Source organism: Miniopterus natalensis, chromosome 5 (assembly GCF_054644295.1).
Source record: "Miniopterus natalensis isolate mMinNat1 chromosome 5, mMinNat1.hap1, whole genome shotgun sequence".
NCBI lineage: Eukaryota > Metazoa > Chordata > Mammalia > Chiroptera > Miniopteridae > Miniopterus > Miniopterus natalensis.
Window position 1 is genome coordinate 58,771,908 of NC_142085.1, and position 19,310 is coordinate 58,791,217.

Here is a 19,310-nt window from a genome sequence, read left to right on the forward strand (position 1 = left end):
TTGTGGACACAGAGCGCTTGCATGTCAGCAAAGCATCTGGTAGCCACTCAAAGCACAGCTGATCAAGATAGAGAATCTTGGGCGAAGTGACAATTCAGTTTGGTGACATCAGACTTGACTGAATGACCCCACCCAAGGGCACCAACATCACAGAGGAGCAATATTGGCCTTGAGGGAGGTCCTTGCATAGCAGGACCGTCAGTCTTTGGTTAATGTTTTCATCAGGCTGTGATTATGATCACAAGTAATTCACAGCTGACGGGGGGATAGTTAGTTAATTGGAAGAAAGAACAGAAATTGTAAAAGATTTCAACAGGCTGGAATGACTGCCAGAACTGACCAAAACAACAACAAAAGAACCCCCCAAATTAACAGAGATAAAATCACCTGCTGTATACCTCCCAATCTTTTCAGCTGGGACAACTCACCCCTCTTCACAAGTTCTGCCAGTGACTCTGGCCTCAGGCTCTGAGTGGGTGAGGCTCCACGCCACTGACACTCAGACTTGCATCAATGTTCTGACTCTGGTTTCAGACTTGGGGATTTTATTCTTTGGAGTCCAGCTCCTGTCTTGAGCCCCACTCTCATTTCAGCAGTTGACTCTTATCACTTGTTTTTCTGGACCCAACTCTTTTGATCAGCTTCCTGGCCGGAGTCTTGTTCCTGTACACCAGTACTCCTCTCATCTGGGCCTCCACCTGCTCAGCCAGATAATGCTGCTGCTAAACATCTGTCCTTCTAGACCACTGCTTATGGAACACCTCCCCAGTGCTACTCCTTACTAAATTGCCCTAGCTGCCTCCTGCTTACTGCTTGCTGCTGGTACCGTCCCCATGAGCATGCTCTAGCCCATGGATCTATCTGTTCTCTGGATTGCTGTCTGGACTACATTCTGGATCCTAAGCTGATCTGATCCTGCTACTGCCAGAAACCCAGCTCTTCTACATGACAAGGGCAAAGGGGAAAGGTTTAAAGCAATTCATATTTTAAAGTCTTAAGGATTTTTTACTGAACACAAGTTCAATGCAAGCTGAAGGTGTGACAGAGTGGCTAAAAGAGATGTAATCTTGGTCTACATTAGTATAGCATACAATGAGGCAGAAAATACATGCATCGCCCGGCCGGGCGTGGCTCAGCGGTTGAGCATCGACCTGGGATCCAGGCAATTGGGGTTCGATTCCCGGTCAGGGCACATGTCCGAGTTGCGGGTTCAATCAGTGTCTCATCATTGATGTTTCTCTCTCTCTCTCTCCCTCTCCTTCCCTCTCTCTGAAATCAATAAAGATATATTTTAAAAAAAGAAAAGCAAATACATGCATCTCCTCAGACATAATAGTTTAGGTGTAGAGTCCTTACTCTACCCTGGGTAAGCCATCTCTGAAAAATTTTTCATGTATGAAAGCCACATTTTTAAAGAGGAAATGACATAAAAGGAACAGATCTAGGAGAAAGTAACCAGAATGACAGAATTCCTGACATCAGGTAATGCAAGAGTATTTGTAAGAATCAAAGCTGCTGCCCTAGGAAAGCAGGATTTGCAGGGAGGGGGTTTCAGGTGCTGAAGAGCTCTCACAGGAAGAGGGCCCAGAGGCTTGCATTATGAAAGACAGCTCGGGAGTGTGAGAACAGACTGGAAGGGGTGCGGTGAAGCGGTAAGTGCTGGTCCTATCTCTGCTCCTGACTCCGGTGACCCTGCATCTCCAACCTCAGTTTCCCCCAAGACTGGGAGGATCTGATTTCAAAGGCCCCTCCCACTCTCAGAGCCCAGAATTCTTCATCTTCATGCTAACCCCAACCTGAGAAAGAAGACAGCCACGGCCTTGACTGTTCTGAGGCCTAGGAGATAAGGTCAGGTCTTAGGTCTTCCAAGTGGCCCCTTCCAGGGAAATCAAATTCACCAAAATGATGTATGAAACAAGTGGTCACAAGCTTTGCTTCAGGAAATGAAAACTATAGAAATTCCCTAAGAGAAGTTGTGGGAGGCAGAGAAATGTCCACCTGCTCCCCCTGTTACTCACTTTCTAATCCCTGCAATCTGTGCCTACCACTTTACGTGGCATGGTCTGATGTGATATGATAAAGCTAGGAGTCTCGAGGGGAGGCGCTTATCCTGGATTGCCCAGTGGGCTGGGCTGTAAAAGCCATCACAGGTAGACTTATAAGAGGGATACAGAAGGAGATGCGATAGAGACACGCAAAGGCAAAGGCCATGTGAAAGCAGAGGCAGAGACCGGAGTGATGTGGCCACAGTCAAAGGACACCTGTAGCCACCAGGAGCTGGAGAGGCAAGTAACATATTTCCCCCCAAAGCCAGTAGAGGGAATTTAGTCCTACTGACATCTTGATGTTGGACTCTGGCTTCTAAAACCATAAGAGAATAAATCTCTGTTGTTTTAAGCCGCCAAGTTTATGGTCATTTGTTATGGCAGCCACAACAAACTAATCCAGAGATTTCCTGCTTAAATAAAACTTTGTTGTGGCTAATGGTGGGCATATTAACCTTTTTTAAGGGAAAAGCTTGAATTTTAATGTGTTTTTATGGCTTATTCCATACCAGTCTCAGAACAAGTACAGCTCTGCTTTTTAACCTGTTTAGGGGCAGGGACAAAAGCATCTTTAAGCCATTCTTCATACATATTTTACTAATAATCTTCCCTTCACATGTGATTTCAGCAGACAATAAGTCTACGCAGGGCAGACAACCAAGTAATCCCAACCTCTACCCAGAAGGCCTGGCTGTAGTGGAACAAATTATGTGGCATCTCATGGCTGCAGGAGAAAGCCTACAGAGCAGTGGAAACTCATCTTAATTCTTTGTTGTAATGTGAGCAGCATTTCTCCCCAAGGTCTCCTGGCAACAACCTGCTCTCTTCATCTTCATGCTAACCCATCATTCTTGTAGAATGATGAGTGCTACTGAGATGAGGGATATAATAAAATGACCCCTGAGCCTAGGAACCTGCATGGAAGGACAATGAGTGTCCCACAGACCTCCCCAGACTCCCACTGCCACAGAATGCCATCCCTGGAAGTCATTCTAATGCTGTCACCTAGAGGACCACCTGGAGGAACCAGATCAGGTTTAAAGAGATGGTTCCTCTTTTTTCTAATTTCTCTTTAATAAAAACATCCTTTCTATTTTTAAAACCATAAATAAAGGAGAAAGTCTTTTTAAATTTAGTGAAGAGAAAATGAAAAATGCATATGAAATTAGTTAAATACACGAGGCTGATGATGAGTCATTTGTCTTCTGCTCAGCTGGGCTTCAGAGCAGGAGAACATCCACTGTGGAGTAGAAGGAAGGGTGTGCCAAGTCCCTGGCCTACTTTCGGATTGTGCCACTTCCTAGATGTAAGTTTTTGGGCAAATCATTTCACATCTGTTGAGCTCTATTTTCCTCACTTATAAAATAGGGCGACTAAATAAGATAACATGTGGACTAGAACAGTGGGCGGCCCACAGGTGTTCATTAATGTTTGAGAAATGAAAGAATTAACTGTTCTGCATCCCAGACTAGACAAGTCGCCCCAATTTTTCAACTCTTTCCTTGAATGACAATGTAAATACTGTTATCTGTAGCTCTTCCAAGGGTCATAAGTATCTCCCTGAGTTTATAATGTCTAGGAAAAGATTTCTTTTATTATCTTGGAAATTTGAGTTGGCAGAGGCATGCTTTTTCTTCTTGGACAGCAGCACTTAGTTTTACAATCTAGAGATTTATGGAAAAGAAAGTTGGTCAGTTATTATGGGTGATGCATAACAACTATTTTTGGTCCAGGACTAAAAATGTTTTCTCTTCAGTCTAAAAACAGAATTCTGAGCAATGCCTCCTTTCTAACACCCCCCCCCCCCCCCCCAAGCCATTCCCTTTTGCTGATCCCCAGCCACCAGGAAAGCAGGCTGTGTGAAGTCTGGCCTTCACTCAGTGGTTACTCAGTGATACAGAGGCTGGGCTTTCCTGATGCCTGATCATCAGTAGAATGGGTCAATCAGTGTGTGAGGTTGGGGCAGGGCATTGAGAATGGAAACTAAATTAGCATCCTATAGGCTCTGGAGCTAAACTCAATATCCCATGGGCCCTGGGGCTGGCAGCCCTATGTATGTACATCAGAGAGGGCCTAAGGGATGATTCCCTTCTGCACATGGGAGTTGCCCTCTCCCATCCCCATAAGTACTTGATGAACCCTTCCCTCCATTCAGGAAGCAACACCTTCTACAGACGGCAGGGAGTTCAGCTTATGCTGTTCTTTCCTTCCTCCTCTTACTCTCTCCCCTTCCTCCTTATAGCAACTAGCACACACGGTGAGATGGTACCTGCCCTGCCACCCCCCTGCCTCCATCACATTCCCACCTAGATACAGCCTCCTGTCTTCCCAGCCACCAACGCTCTCAAGCCTTTGGACACAGGTAAGCACTGCTGACCTTCTGATCCCTGGAAACCCTATTCCTTCCCACTGAGGAAAAACCCTGTATGAAATAATTTCTCCACTTCTCAGCCAGCTGTGTAGGAATCACGCACCTAAGGCTTTAAAGCCTGGTTCCAGACACAGTCTCAAATGAACCCTCAAGTGTTTAAAACCAGATTTTTGTTTTCACAAGACTATGTGTCCCACAATAAGAATCCAAGATATTTTCATCATTTCTCTTGGGACTTATGAAAACAAAAGAAACAATGAAAAATGAAGCAACTTCTACATACATTTTACATTTACAGACTAACACATTTCAAGGAATTTACTGAGAAAAAGGAAACATCTCTAAAGCAGGAGGAGATTTTTTATCTGCTTTTCTTTTTTAAGGACAATTTTTACTTCAGGAGGCTTCTGTATCCATCAAATAGACAGTATTTGTGACCATATTTGTGCCTGAAGGCAACCATCTAAATCCTGAAAACAGCTGGAAGAGCAACACAGGAATTCTCGGTCTCACTAAAACTACAAAAATGGCAGGGGCCTCTCTCAAGGCAGGTGCCAAAATACTTTTAATCATGCTAGACCAAAGCCATGTAGAATACATGAAAACCAAACCTCTCTCAGCCCTTTGAGGATAGTCGTGACCAAAGTAGATGTTATTTTAATCAAATCCATTTAAATTATGATTTAAATTACTAAATAGGATGATTCTGTTTAATCAGTTTTACTTTAAAAAAATGTATTTTTGTTCCTCTGACATAACATACTTTTTAACATTCAGTTGAGAATGAGTTTCACTTTTAGAAGATACACTTTATGTATTTAAATCTGATTTACAAAAACCATACTCAGAAGTGCATCCCTCAATAATTCTAGAAGATTCTGTGCAAAAAAAAAAAAAGTTTTAATATTTCCCTACTGCCCTTCCTTCTTTTATCTTCAGATTCTCTTTGCTTGCCCAGATTCCTTCATTTTTAAGAACTACCCATTCATTTGTCTGCTTGAAACTTCATAATTCTGGAGAGAAAGCCAAGGAATGATTGTCTTATCTCCATATAATGCTATTAACCATAGTTTTCACAGATAAAACCCGTAGATAGAGAAGAGAAACATGATTTCTGGAATACGCAATAATATTTTTTACTTTGCCACCCACCACAGTGGCTTTCATTGGCTCTCATTACCCCTTAATTTGTTCATGTGCCATTCATTATGCCTGAAGTCAACCTTCTAAGAGGGCATATTAGGAGCCAGGCACTAGGCTGAGCACACGTAAGGATTCAGACCAGACAAAGCTCACAGTTCAACAGAGAACACAGATAGTACATAGTTATTGTACGAATAACCATATGACAATGAGAGCTTTGAAAAAATGCAAGGTGGTAGGGCAACTTCATGCAGACTGGGAGGGAGAATGTCAGGGAAGACTTCTCTAGAAAGTAACACTGCTTTTTAAATTACTCATAAAACTTTTTTTAAAAGGTCAGAGGGATGTATTGTCTCAAATATTATAGCAATTCCAAGGTAAGGTAGGGTATGGGAAAGAGAAAGCTCTAGACCCAGAGAGGTACGATCAGAATCCTTGCTGTTACTATGGTGCCTCGAGCAACTCACGGTAAGGGACATGGTCCCCTCATGAGATTATTGCAATGGTCAAGTGTGACACATATGAAGTAGTCAGTTCATAGTGAAGTCCAGTAAACTATGGACAATAATTAATAATTAAAGAATTTATGATTTATCTTTGACTTTAGCATGTCAAAATAAAACTAATTTTCTATTCATAGTTCTGTCTTTACAAAAATACTCAACTGAAAGAGAAAATTCAAAATCTCACTAAAGAAACATACTATGACTTCCATGACTTTTTTCCACTTGGACTGGCCAACTGCTATCATTTAGCTGTACAATGGTAGATATATAAACAGAGACAAAAAGAACAGTTGATATATCTGTGCTCAACAGCACTACCAGCATCAGAAAAAGATTATGGAATTGGATGTTTTGAATTAGAACTTTTAAAACAGTGAACTCCCATAGGGCAGCTAAGTGATTTTTAGGTCTTAACCACTCAGCTGAGAGGGTGCAGGCAGAGCCCTTCAGAGGCAGCTCAAATTCACACAGCCCAAGAAGCATTTCCCACCCCATTTTTAGCTTCTCTTATTCTGAATTCCCTCAATACTTACAAATGCCCAACCCACATGACAGGGCTGGTCACACTGCTCATTCCTTCATTAGACACTCACTGTACCTCCAGGTACAGCACAGGCTCTGCCTTCAAGGAGCTCCTGACCTATGGTGGGAATGCTCCTAAGTGCTCTTCAGACTGGCAGCTAACAGCCCTTTATCCTTTTTGGCATAGAGCCCAAATCAGAAAACCAAAAAATATGTATGATTTATGTTTTTAAGTCAAAAAATGAAGAATTTTACTTGGTCCTGGAAAAGAGACCGCTTTTACTCATAAGAAAAATGAGGCCCAGAGAGGAGGAATGATTTGCCTAAGGTCTCGGAGCAAGTGAACAGCAGAGCTGATGTAAGCCTTTAATTCATTCCACTCAGGGCTTCCTACCCCATTTACTGAGCACTCCTGTCTGCCAGGCATTGGGTTGTACAGGGAATGCAAGTTAATGGACCCGCCTCCTCCATTAACTGGACCTCCCCCTCTCATGGTTACAGGATTCATCTCACACACTGCAGCCTGGAGCTGCATCAGGTATTTCCTGCACTGCTCCACCAGAGGTTCCAGCTGTTCTGTGCTACGCCATCCTGAGGTGGCTCCTGGCACCCAAAGGCTCTAGCCTGCTGTGAGTCTGGCCAGGCCCAGGAGGGTCACAGTGCTAACCCCTCCTCTCCCAGAGGGAGTGTCTTTGACAACCCTGGCTTCCACAGCCAAAACCTCAGCGCACAGGGATTCTAAAAAGGCCCCCCTCTGCCTGGCTCTGACTAGAGCCTTGTAATTTTCCCAAGTCCCCTTGGTTTGTATGAGCTACATGACTGAAGCAGATCACAGACCATTCTGCAGGAACTAGGGGGTTGAATGGGTCAAAGGTCAGGGGATACTCATAACCATTCTAGAAGGACTTTTCAGATAGAATACTTCCTCAACTTGAAGACAGAATGTCTGCATATGGAATGGTACTGGTTCAGGGAGAAGAATCTCTCTCTTACCCAAATGCAAAATGGGAAATAACCCCAAGTCATTCTCAGGAAATGGCACCTCTCAAGTGGCCAGGGAATTAAGGAACGCAACTCAGAACTGCTGACAAATTACACCAAAGGCAATAGAATCAGACAGTGGAGCCTGGGACAGAAAAGGATTCCAAGGGTGGCTAGTGAGACTTAAGTCCTGCCTTTTATGGGAACCCAAGGCACCTGGAAAATGAGACTGAAGTACAAGCAGAGAAGATGGCAAACGTTTGCAGAATAAATGCATACATGGTTCTTTCATGCACGGCCTCCATTGAGAGCTTTTCTGGATAGCCCAGCCCTTGGGCTGAGCTTCCAGATCTCCTTCTGCACAGCTCTAACTCACTGTGTAATAATTACCTGAGTACTCATCTGCCACATTCACTCCTGTCTCCATAGAGTCCAGCATGGTGTCTAAGACTAGTGGGCACCAAAAAATGTTAAGTGAATGAAAGAATGACCTGTTACACAGTGACTGCAATTCAAAGGTGCAGTGAGGGGCAGAATTAAGCGGTAGCCATCTGAGACTGGAGAAAAACAACAGTGAATGGACTAAAGAGCACTTCCCTTAACCAGTTTGAAGGCAGAGTGCTACCGGTCCCTGACCAGCCCTGAAGGCTCACTAGGCAGCTGTTCCATTCTATTTATGGGCTGAGGAGGCATATCTTATAGCTAAAACATATGTTCTCATACTTATCACAATTGAGTATTACACATCAACTCTGGGAAAGGGGAAAACAGCAGGTTTACGGAAGTGAGCTAAGACTTTCTATTTCATATACCAGTTCCATCTCCAACTCTACCTCTCTCTTAGAAACCTATGGACTCAGAGTCACAATCCCAAGTTAAAAGTGGACCAAGTCTTAGGTTTCAATGGGAAACCTTTTTTAATTTATAAGGCATATGCTCTCAGTGTGAAGTTTGCCAACTTACTTTTTCCACGTCTACATCAGCATCCTGCTTCTTCAAAAAACTGTAGAAGAAAAAAAAGGTATCAAAAGAGAACTGAGCACTCTGCCTGCAAACCACCCACCAAAACACCACCATAAAATTTCCATTTGCTAAAGACAATTTCCCTACAAATTTTTTTCTTGTTCACACAATTGTTGCAATGTCACAGTTGCTACAACACCTGTCTGAAACTGCAAAGACCTGGCCCTGTACCACCAAAAGAAGCTAGCATAAGGTTTTAACTTTCAAAAGCCAGGAAAGTTAAGAATGGAGGTCTTAAATGAGTACACGTACACACACACACACACACACACACACACACACACACATCTTCAGGGTATCTACAAGTCACCCATAGTTGAGCTTTTATTTTCTAAGGTCTTGTTCAACTTACCTCTGGACTAAAATCTCCCCCAAGCCCCCAGTACATATTTGTCTCACTTCCTGTCTGACTGTGGGTGGGCCTCACTGTCAAAACCTTCTTGGGATGACCCCCATTTCCCATTAGCTGGGGTTCCCCTCTCTAGGAGGCTTGCCAACTCACCAGCCTGTACCAACTTGTCCACGGAACTCTAGCCCCAGGAGTACCTTAGGACCTCGTGCCAAGGCCCTGGCAAGGCAAAGCTGAGTGCTAATTCTGATGGCACCTATGCCCACTTCACATTAATCTTTGAAGTGCTAGCAGGGGTGGCAGATTTCCAGTCTGCTCATACAGTCTGCCTACAACCTGCCAATAGCATAGTACCTCATTTATTATATGCAATTTTAGCTGTTTGAACTAAATCTCCGGTTTTAATAAGGTGTCCAAAGAGAACAATATAAATGGTTGAATGGAAGTATGTTGACAATAATATGTTTAAGGCAGAAAGTGAAAGGTTTAAGGAATCTGAAAAAAAAGCAGAAGCAATTTTTCATATCTTAGTAGAGACTCAAACTTTGCTCAATATGATTCTTAGCATCTTTCGTCCTGGTCCAGGGTTTAAAACATTCCCATCATAAATTACTATCCCCATCAAACCCCCCCTCCCAAATATACAAAAGAGAATTTGTGTGCTGTTTCCAAGGATGCATAATTAACAGTAGCATCTTTGTTTTGTTTAATCAAAGATGATTCAGAATGAAGGAAAGGAAAAATGAACATCGGGAAGAGAATTAGAAACTCATATATTGTCTTTTGCAGATGGGCATTCAAATCATGAACTCACTGCAGACATGCAAGAGAATCAGCATGGAGGCTGGAGGGAGAGAATGTGCTAATGGGCATGCAATGACTGCCTGCACCTTAGCGACCCCACCTCACTCCATCTTTCTTGCTTCTGAGACATGCTGTCCTGTCCTAACCAGCCTTTTGTTCTGGCTAATCCACTGGGATCTAGACATGGCCAAGCTGTAAAGAAATGGCAATTCTCTATGCCCAGAAATTTTAATTGGTCTCCCTCTAACTAGAAAAGAGCAATACAGTACTTTGAGAACTTTTCTCCAAAGGGAATATCTCTACAAAGTCTGATTTCCATTCTTGTGCACTTCCACAGAAGTTTAGGAAGGCTGTCATTCTGATTCGTGGAATGGAATTTTCTATTTGCAAGGTGAAAGAGTTCTTCATCTGCCACAGAAAGAGCAGCTGGAGGATCATTACTCTTTTCCAAAGTATTGGGGAAACTTAATCTCTCTCATGCATGCAGCACAGCTGCAACCACACAGGATGCCCAATTCAGCAGCAGGCAGTGAAAAAAATGAGCCTTCACTCCATGGCACTTCAGTAACCAGGAACAGAAGGAAAACTGGAAACCCGTTTGGAGCTGCTGGCTCACCCCTGCACAAGGAATCTTATCCACATATGTATATACAGTATCATCTGATTTCTGTGTCAGGCTCACTAAACAGATAGAGTTAATTAACAAAGACAATACACAGATGTATCATCCTGCAGCCATAAACCAGAAGGATGTCACTGCTTTAACTTCCAAGAGTCCCCCGCAAGCACATGTGATCTTAGACATTTTTAGGCACTGGCTCCATTGCTTCAAAGAGGATAGGGATGGATGAAACAGAATTGCCTAAAAGTAAAATTCACATGGCAACCCCATCTAGAATGAAGAGTGGCATTTGTTTTAAAAAATCATGTATATCTTTCTTAAATATATACATGAAAAGTTGGGAATAAATAAATTTTGGTCATGATATGTTTCAAGTGAAAAAGAGGTACATTTTATTTAAATGACTCCTACATTTAAAAAAAATCATTTGAGAAGATAGACCAATTAGTCTCCTACTTTATCTTTATTTGAAATCCAAATGTTTAGAATATTCAAGTTTTAACTTAGCAAGGCTTAAGGCAAGATAGCCCCCCTCCACCCCATATGTGTGTGTGTACAGATATGGGTGTGCATATGTAGCTATACAGACATTTAAAACAGTTGACTATTGCCCGGCCAGGTGTGGCTCAGCGGTTGAGCATCGACCTAGGATTCAGGTGATTGGGGTTCTATTCCTGGTCAGGGCACATGCCCAGGTTGCAGGCTCGATCCCCAGTCGGAGGCAGCCGCTCAATGACTCTCTCATCATTGATGTCTCCATCTCTCTCTCTCCCTCTCCTTTCCTCTCTCTAAAATCAATAAAGACATATTTAAATATATATATATATATATATATATATTTAAAAATCAATCAATCAATCAATAAAACAGTTGACTATGTATTCAATTGTAGGTTTGTGGCCATTAGGGCAATTTTTATGCTTTATTTTTTCTGCTGAAGTGGTGCTGATGTTTTGTTTGAGGAAATGACTGAAGTGACCTAGATTCCCCAGGTTAAAAGCTGATCCATAAATGTTGCAGATTTGAGATCCACTACAGGAATAGAAGCCAACGGACAGGGCCATGACCTACAGTAGTCCCCTCTTATCCACAATTTCACTTTACAGTGGTTTCAGTTACCTCCAGTCCTAAATTACTGGATGGAAAATTACAGAAAAAAACAATTCATAAGTTTTAAGTTGTGCACAATTCTGAGTAGCATATGAAATCTTGCTCTGTCTAGCCTGGGATGTGAATCATCTCTTTGTCCAGCATATCCATGCTACATACATTCCCCGCCAGTTAGTCACTTAGTAGCCATCTCGGTTATCAGATCGACAGTGCTTGTGTTCAAGTAACCCTTATTTTACTCAATAATGACCTCAAAGTGCAAGAGTAGTGGTGCTGGCAATTCAGGTATGTCAAAGAGAAGATGTGAAGTATATGTATGTATAGGAAGAAACAGTATATACAGGGTGGTTCCAACATCCATTGAGGGTCTTGGCATGTATCCCCTGAAGATAAAGGGGAACTACTGTACTCCCATCTATTTAGATCACATCACATCCTCCATCTTTGGGAGAATATAGAAAGGTTTTTATTTTTAGAGAAAATCTAATAAAACTGAGAAGCCCTCAACTTTGAGCTCTCTCTTGATATAACCATCCCTCCAGCCCCCACCACACTCATATTTCCAAATGCCTAGGGGACATGTGCGATAGGTAACTACCAAAGGCACTGGACAGGGCAGGCAAAGGGATATCGAGATAGTCAAAGAGGTGTCAGCCACATGTGCAGGCAAATGAAGGCAGAGGCCAGGTCATGAGAGATGGCATATGTCAGCTAAGGAGTCAGCCAGTTAGGGGAACACTTCTGCTTCCTCTGACCAGGTATTTTCAACCCACCTCTATCCCAGGAAGGGGCAGAAAAATAGATGCAGCCCCCAGCATATTCCTGGGCGTAGCATCATCATTCCAATCTCACTAACCCTGCTGGGTCAGTATAATTTTCTCCTAAATTGGTCTTCAGGGTCTAGGACAAAATCACCTTTCACTCTTGTTTCGTTTGGTCCCACTTCTATGCAGAACTAGATTTCTTCTCCTCTGTTCTTACAGCACTTTATTCCCTACCTGTTTCATTGTCTCAGCTGCTCGAATGCCAGCTTGTCTGTGGCCAGGACACACTGAGTACAGTGCCTGCAGCACAAAGGAGGCTGGTGCCATCACTGCTGGTGGAGGGGTGAGGGTGATGAGGGGCTGTGACAGAGTATCAAATGAAGAAATAACTGACAGGAAGGACAGCACTAAATCAAGCCCACCCCACTCACTCCTGCATGCAGGAGTAGAGGTGCATGCTGGGAAGAAAGGGGGTACCCACGTATCACACACAGCATATCCATAACCAGAAGACAACCTTGTCTTTTAATTTATTTCTGTGTCTTTGGCTATAAATAAACAACAATGATACAATCTGGAGAATCTGCTGTTACGGTATTTTTAATATTCCCCAGTGTTTCCTGTTTTATTTTAAAAATGTGACTGAGAAACGGAGATTCAATAATACATTAGAGTCACAATCACATCTGACATGTGACGAAGGAGACTGAAGGGGGCCATGATGAATCCAAGAGTTAAATCATGGTTTAAATTTTGCTTAATTATTTTAAGAAAAGGAAGATTTAGAGAGAAATGAGGTGTAAATCCTCTCTATTCCCAATTCAACCCTTTTCACTACTTGCAAAAGATTTAAAATATTCATTGACCTGCCAAAAACATCTGCACATTAGTAGACACGTCTTCACATATTCACATCTGAATGGCTTCTTTCTGCTCCAACGATCATGGCTCTATTCAATCAAAACTAAAGTGAGAACCTCAGAACTATACGTGGTGTGATGTCAGTGACGACTGGGGATAAAATAGTCATTTGACAGCAGCTTCTATATCAAGCATGTCAACAGGGGCAGTGTTCCTTCCTTCAGTTATTCTTAACTGAGGGCCCAAGGCACAAAAAAGACCAGGCAGGGACAGACTCCACCACAATTCCAAAGAAAGCCGAGATGCATACAGAGAGCACACAGAAGCTCCTTAATGTCCTCTGGCGCAAGGGTGGCCCCTGGCTCCCTGCCTGAGGCTCAGGAACAGGCCCACTCTCACAGTGGCCTCCCAGATGCCTCCACAGCTGCGTAGACATGAAGTGCAGTGTTTGGGACCATCCGTGCTCAGGGTTGCCACAATCTCCTGTGTGAGCGATAGTTGGGGCGAGGCCCGGATACAGGACCCAGCTCAGACAAGGCCCTTCATTGTGGGGTATTCTTCACTGCCCTGCTCCCCCAGGAAAAATGTGTTTTCCTCTAGCCATTCCTTCTCACTGCATTCACCTGCACACTGAAACCTTCTAACAGGGTGTGAGATGGCAGCACCTGAAACCTCTCCTCCCATCTTACTCACCCCGGGAACAATGAAGTGAGTGATGAGTGCACATTCAAAATGGGGCAGGGTCCACAGCAGTGACAAAGTTGGTAACAAGTCGATGCCACCCAAAGGAATCTTCAGCACACTGACATGGTGCTGAAGGAACTCAAAGGAAAGGATCTAATCTGGGAGAGGACAGCAAAGGTGGCTGGGGAACATCTCCGAGTCTCCCACACTGGGAGGACATCAATGTCGTATAGACTTTGTCCCACCACCACCTTGTTCTTACTTCTTTTCTCTAAATACTTATTTCCCTCACTGGAAAGGTAATATATGCTCATTGAAAATCCGAAGCCCCTAGTATGAGGCTGGAGCTTTTCCCTGCTGGCCAGCTTTTCTATGCATGTAGAAGTGGTCACACTCTCCTGCAGCCCCCTCATCTTGCACGTCACTACTGGCAGCACATACAACTGATTTCAATAGAAGTGAAGCAAACAAGAGGGGGAGGCACCCCCCAAATATGGCAATGTACCCAGAACAATTAACCACAGGGTCTTTTTCTGTTAGTAAAGTGCAAAATGTAGGCTCTACCACCTAAGGGTGCCTCTCACCACTGACCTATAAATTCTGTGTTTTGGAACACAGAATTTTGGTCCATAGCCAGGGAGGAAGCAGTTGGCTTGGAAACCAAGTTTCATCCCTAGCTATTTATCTGCTCTGTGAATGGGTGGAGGGAAGGGGGTGTAGCAAGGGTCACATATTAAAACACCCACAGGGGCCAGACCAGCAGGTAGAATAAACGAATATAGCAGGTGCAATGGAGCTGGGGTGCTGAAGAGCCCTCCCCATCGCAAAAGGACAGCTGCCACGCTGCCTGGACAGGCTGTTGTCAGGAGAGAATGCAGGCTTAGTTTTGCCAGAACTTCCCATTTTTTTCAAGAGAAACTAGAAATCTCAGTTTTTATACAAAAATGTGCAATCTTAAAGTGCCAGTTTAAAATTTTTAAATGTACCATGTGGCCCAACCAAACATAAATGAGGGTATTATCCACCACATAGACTGATTTGCTACTATCTTTATAAGTCATTAACATCTATTCCATGGTTTCTCTTTCTTTTAAATAGGAAGTAGGCTGCTATCTGCCCTCCACTGGGGGTTTATTTAAGAGCACAGAAGGGGTTTTATTATCATATAATCCAAGTACATTCAGATGCAAAAAGCAGGGTAACACACAATCTGCCTCCCCCTGTAAACCAGGGTTATGTAAATGCTTATACATGGGCTTGACATTTGGTAGAATTATTTGAAATGTACATTTAGGCATGTTAGCTTCTAAATAAACAAAAGAGGAAAATTGTAATAGCCTTAGAGGATGAGGGTGTGACCAACTGGATCCAGTGGTAGGGCGAAAGCCTGGCTGGACGGACTCTGATTTTTAAACAAATACTGTGTAGTCACAGGCAGTGTAGACAATACCTCTCAGGAAGCACTGCTACAGAGGGCAGCAGGGGAGTGGCGTGGTTGCCAGAGGAGAACACAATGAAGGTGAAGATCATGGATTTTAAAAATTGATGAAATTACAAATGTTTGTATGTTGATGGAATACATCACGTTAAAGCAAACAAACAAATATGAGTACCAACCGAAGGAACTGCGTCTGCGAAATACTGGATAGTGTTGGGTGCAGTAAAAATTTTATTAGTAAGAGTTAAGAAGCCAAGATCTAGTAACACAGGTTTTTCCTAAACAAGAAGTCAGAAAAAAAGAAAAAAAATCTTTACTACAACACACATTGCCCCACATTTTATACTGTGCCATTTCCGTATTTGTCCTTTTTAGCCTACTTCTAGCACAGTCTCTCTTTGCTAAAATACATTAGTTGCCATGGAAACGATGTCATAGTGTGTGAAACCATTTACTGTCCTTGGAAAGGCATTCATGATAAAATTGAACAGTGGCATGTTTAAAAAAAGAGATCCAACAGAAAGCAGTTGTGTAAGAATACAAGATCTCAAAATCGTGACCTCAAAGTAAGTATTCCTCTACCACCACCATCATATGTCCCAGTTTCCCCCACATCAATCAGAGAAGCATTTTCCTCCTCATGTGCGCCCAAGTGTACCTACACAAAATCTCTGGCCTGCTAGGGAAAACAATAGACCCCCTGTAATGCACTCTCACCTCCCTGTTAGGGAGGGGCTGGGAGACTATAGAACCAGAAGGGCTTGTGGGCGTGACACCACCTCTGCTTTGCGGAGGGTTTAGTCCTGTGATACAGTCTGCTGTCCAACTTTGTTATTAGAGATAGAAATGACATTCAGGACAGAGATTTGGATTTGAATTTCCTTATTGCCATGGATTAGCAAGCAAGAAACTCCCTCTTTTTTTCTGTCATCAACTCAAAGAAAACCATGTTCATTCCTTTGAGAAAACATATTAGCAGCTCTCATGTGCGATATTAGCAAAGAAAACAGATGGGTAAGGTATGTGTTCCGTAAAAGCTTAAAATCCAGTGGGAGCCAGGTGGATAAGGGTGGGAGCATGAAAAGCCTCCTGGGCCATAGTTGGGAGCCGGACTTTATGTAATAGGAAGACAGTGAGGGGTTTTACCCAGTAATGTGATCTGACACAGATTTTTAAAAGCTCACTCAGCTGTTGTGGGAGCGGGATTGAAAGTCAACAGTAAGGGAAGGCAGAGCTGTAATGTTATCAGAATAGTCCAGACAAAAAAGGATGGTGCAAAGGAGATGGGAAAATGTGATCTCTAACTAGGGTAACCTTACACCTTGGCTTGTTTGTGAAAGTGCTAGATTACACCTATTGTTCCAACAGCCAGTTGGATTAAGCATTTGTCCAGAAGTTTCATTTTTTAAAACAAGTGTTATTATTAATAGTTGCATTAAAATGTATTTCCAGCTTCTGCCATAGTCTTGCCTGCCAGGGGGTGAGACACATGCATGGTGAAGAGAATTTTCACCTTAATGTGTGATTGAGTCTGAAAGGTGACCAATGACAATCCATCTCTTTTCCTGCCCTTTCCAATCTTGGCTTAAATAAACACCTCCCTTCCAAGGACAACATGCAGGATGCTCACCAATAAAACATAAAGCACCTGGACATGAGCAGCTAAGGAGAGCTAACTCCTCCAGCCCCGAGTCTACCAGACACTGGATAATGTTGGCCAGCTGTGCTATACTGGCCAGCAAGTTACAGGTTAGGTATCCATGACATATTTGTGGGAGGTAGGCCTTCTCAAGAATGTGTAAATGCTCTCATTACAGTATTTTTGGTTTTTTAAAATCATTTATTGATAGTTATGCTATTTTACTTTGCAATATCCCTTTTAGTAGCAATGAGCTAAAAAATTAAAATTCAATGAAAAATTGAGTGCTGAATTTCTGTTTTTCAAGAAAGGTGATGATGAACATTAACTGGCACAAAATGTTTACTGATATTTATTAACCACCATAGAAACCATAGTGTTATAATTTACTACATAAGCCATAAATCTGAGATGTACAAAACACAAGGCAGAGGGATCAACAGGAGTCATAGCAAGTTATAGGTTAGGTGTCCATGACATATTTGTGGGAGATAGGCCTTCTCAAGAATGTGTGCAGCAACTACTTCAAATGTTAATAGTTACTGTAATAGCACTATGCCTGAGAATGATGATTTAACACATGTGGTGACAGAAGGTTCACTAACACAGCACTCTTGGAAAAATGACTTTTCTTTTAGATCAAATGGCTGCTTTTCTAGGTTAATTCTGCTTAGTTTTGAGTTCAGGTTTTTTGTGCTTCTATGGAAAGTGAAGTGATAGCTTTGTTTTCATGTGTTGGTTTTATTAGCAGAAGAAAAAAACTTCACAAACAGTTAAGTGATTCTAGCTTTATGTAAGTATTAACTGGTATTTTAAACGGAAAAATTAATTAATTCCAATAATAGTTTGATTTTTTTTCTATTTCCTGAGAACAAAATAAAGCCTGGGGAGGTTTGTTCTGTCACAGGTGAAACATTGCATGTTATTGTGAATGCTGTAAATTATGGAAAGTTTAACACAAGAGATGAAATTATTTATTTTTGCAGTGTAGCACAAATACAAGTTTTGTGATGCTAAAAGTAATTGTCCTTACTAAATTAAGAAACCTGTGGAGAAGAAAGTTACTTGGAATTGGGTATGGCATATGCTTACTTCATAACTGCATTCAAACAACTGGTTATATCCTATCAAATGCAAAATAAACTAGAGATGTAGAATTCACAAATTAGAACAATTGAGCTTCAAAATGTTTGTCTCAGTGTTTTGTGAATATTCAACATGGTAGTACATGCCTTCTATTTTGCTGCCTGTCATCATCAATCAGGTTTTAGAATGTTTTAGAAATTACTCTAAATCAACATAGGTGTACCATAATGGTGTGAATTCTGCAAAGTTGGGTGCATTCTGTTCCAAAACAGTTGGGAATCTTTGATCAAAGCAGTTCCACTTCAGCTTCTAAAGCCTTTAGCCAATCTCAGTTATAGGAAACAAGGCTTGCTAATAAGGAAGATGTTGACATTTATCCCAATGAAAGCAAAGGAGGAACTGAACACACTAAATTATGAGAACTCAAGTAGTGTCCAAGATTTAATTCTGAAATTGTATTATGTTTTGGAGTATCTCAACTTGTGGCGATCTTTTGATGGTATTTCTGATTTTAACTGAATACACTTATATTCTGTACCAGAATGGAGTGAAATTATGAAGATCTATGATTTTGTGTCATCCAAATGTGGTAAAACATTTGAAAGGACCATAGAGGAATTTATTTTCATAAGTTTTGTCTTGTAAAAATACTCACTGAAGATAAGAATCCTGAATGGGGGTAAAAGACTGTGATAACATTTGGGCTAAAATATTTACAAATTTCAATATTAAAAAAATGTCTGAGAGAAGCTTCCATTTAGTAGAATTAACTCTCCACTTAAGTATATCTGTAGAAAGAGCTATTTTCTCAGTTAAAAATATTATGATATATACATAAATGTCAATTAAACATAGTAACAATTTCAAATATTAACTATAAAACACAACTCCGAAGATTACTGGCAACTCTATGAGAAAATTAAAAACCATTCTTCATTAAAAAAAAAAAGTGACATGAGTATGAGAGACATATGGCTAAAAGGCTGAGTAAGGTGAGTGAATATGTACCAAGAATAAATTAGTCTTATGTTCCTTTTAATGATTGGATAATCTTTATAAAAAGTGTTTTTGTTCTAATGTATATGGATATGCTTTTAATTTTTAGAAACTTTATTTCTGAGATTTTGAGTAAAACTATTTCATAGACCCAAAATATTATAAAATGAGCTGGTGGTTAATAAATCAACATTTTAAAAAATTCTATAATTTTAGTTATTTTATTTTTTTCTTTATCTTTATTGTTGACACTATTACAGATGTCCCCATTTCCTATCTCCCTTTGCCGACCTCTACTCAGCTCCTACCCCCCTTCCCTCTGGCCATCTCCACACTGCTCTCTATGTCAGTGGGTTATGCATATAT

General features: G+C 41.7%; 1 protein-coding gene across 5 annotated transcripts in view; it reads right to left on the reverse strand.

Annotated features, from left to right (window-relative positions):
* Positions 1-19,310, reverse strand: part of FYN (FYN proto-oncogene, Src family tyrosine kinase) — a 193,289-nt gene that overhangs the window by 158,156 nt on the left and 15,823 nt on the right. For 2 of the 5 annotated variants that reach the window (XM_087817559.1, XM_087817561.1), the window contains exon 2: positions 8,532-8,571. The exons of 2 other annotated variants lie outside the window; for them this stretch is intronic. The gene's annotated coding sequence lies outside the window, so the exon portion shown is untranslated. Of the gene's footprint in view, positions 1-8,531; positions 8,901-19,310 lie in introns of those variants that run through there. One more of the 5 variants, XM_016217492.2, reaches the window with a different exon arrangement.